The sequence below is a fragment of the Arachis hypogaea genome, chromosome 2, assembly GCF_003086295.3.
Source record: "Arachis hypogaea cultivar Tifrunner chromosome 2, arahy.Tifrunner.gnm2.J5K5, whole genome shotgun sequence".
NCBI lineage: Eukaryota > Viridiplantae > Streptophyta > Magnoliopsida > Fabales > Fabaceae > Arachis > Arachis hypogaea.
Genome location: NC_092037.1, coordinates 54,202,970 through 54,204,979, shown reverse-complemented (window position 1 = coordinate 54,204,979; position 2,010 = coordinate 54,202,970). Strand labels below are relative to the sequence as shown.

At 34.6% G+C, this 2,010-nt stretch overlaps 1 non-coding gene across 1 annotated transcript; it reads right to left on the bottom strand.

Annotated features, from left to right (window-relative positions):
- Nucleotides 1-1,902: 1,902 nt before the first annotated feature.
- Nucleotides 1,903-2,010, bottom strand: LOC112763783 (small nucleolar RNA R71). The gene has a single exon (XR_003182936.1). It is a non-coding gene; the product is annotated as a small nucleolar RNA R71 (small nucleolar RNA).

Below are 2,010 nucleotides of genomic sequence, written 5' to 3'. Positions count from 1 at the left end.
GGCTGGCTGTGAAGCCATGTCTAATTCCTGGACCGGAGTCTTAGACTAGCATTGCACTGATTCCTGGAATTCTCATTAAGAATTTTGATATCTTTTTTTTTTTTCACTTAATTTTCGAAAAAACATAAAAAAATTTTACAAAATCATAAAATCTAAAAAATATTTCTTGTTTGAGTCTAGTGTCTCATCTTAAGTTTGGTGTCAATTGCATGCATTCATTCATGTATCTTGGTGATCTTCAAGATGTTCTTGAGGATTTACTTGCTCTAATCTTTGAATTCTATTGACTTGATTGTTTTGTGTGTCTCATATGCATTTTCATTTTGTTAGTGACAGTAGTATACAAACTGCTAAGTTTGGTGTCTTGCATGCATTGTTATTTGATTCTTGTTGCATTTTGATTTTTCCTTATTATTAAAAATCCAAAAAAAAAATTTTTAATTTGTGTCTTTTCAAGTCAATAATACAGAGAATTGAAGATTCAGAACATACTGCAGAGGAATTGCACAGAAAAAGCTGGGCGTTCAAAACGCCCAGTGAAGAAGGACAGACTGGCGTTTAAACGCCAGCCAGGGTACCTGGTTGGGCGTTTAACGCCCAAAAGGGTAGCATTTTGGGCGTTAAACGCCAGAATGGATACCATTCTGGGCGTTTAACGCCAGGATGGCTAGAAGGGAAGATTTTGTTTTCAAATCAAATTTTTTTCTAAGTTTTCAAAGTTTTTCAAAATCAAATCTTTTTCAAATCATATCTTTTCAATCAAATGTTTTCAAAATCAATTTCTTTCCTTTTTCAAAGATACTTACTAACAATTAATGATTTGATTGAACATTTTTTGCCTTTTCTGTTGAGGAAGGTTTTATGTTTGAATCATATCTTTTCTTGTTAGGCAAGTCATTAATTTTTAAAATCATATCTTTTCAAATTATTTTCAAATCAAATCTTTTTAAAATGTTTTTCAAATCATATCTTCTCAATCACATTTTTTAAAATCAATCATATCTTCTTAACCACATCTTTTTCAAAATAGTTTTCAATCAAATCCTTTTGATTTCTAATTTCAAAATCTTTTTCAAAAATCACTTGATTTCTTTTCCATTTTCATTTTCGAAAATTAAGTAATGTTTTTCAAAAATGTTTTCAAATTTTTCACTTAATTTTCGAAAATTACTTCCCTCCTTCTCACATCCTTCTATTTATGGACTAACATTATTCCTTAATGCAAAATTCGAACTCCATCTTCTTTGATAAGTTCGAATTTTCTACCTCTGTCTTCCATTTTTCTTCCTCTGACACCTCAAGGAATCTCTATACTGTGACATAGAGGATTCCATATTTTCTTGTTCTCTTCTCTTTCTTATGAGCAGGAGCAAAGACAAAGGCATTATTGTTGAGGCTGATCCTGAACCTGAAAGGACCTTAAAGAGAAAGCTAAGAGAAGCCAAGGCACAACTCTCTTTAGAGCACTTGAACGAACTCTTCAAGGAAGAGGAACAAATGGCAGCCGAAAACAACAACAATGCCAACAATGCAAGGAAGGTGCTGGGTGACTTTACTGCACCTACTCCCGACTTCTATGGGAGAAGCATCTCTATCCCTGCCATTGGAGCAAACAACTTTGAGCTTAAGCCTCAATTAGTTTCTCTAATGCAACAGAATTGCAAGTTCCATGGACTTCCTTTGGAAGATCCTCATCAGTTTTTAGCTGAGTTCTTGCAAATCTGTGACACAGTCAAGACTAATGGGGTTGACCCTGAGGTCTACAGACTGATGCTATTCCCTTTTGCTGTAAGAGACAGAGCTAGAACATGGTTGGATTCTCAACTTAAAGAAAGCCTGGACTCTTGGGAAAAGCTAGTCAATGCCTTCTTGGCAAAGTTCTTTCCACCTCAAAAATTGAGTAAGCTTAGAGTGGAAGTCCAAACCTTCAGACAGAAGGAAGGAGAATCCCTCTATGAAGCTTGGGAAAGATACAAACAATTGATCAGAAAGTGTCCCTCTGATATGCTT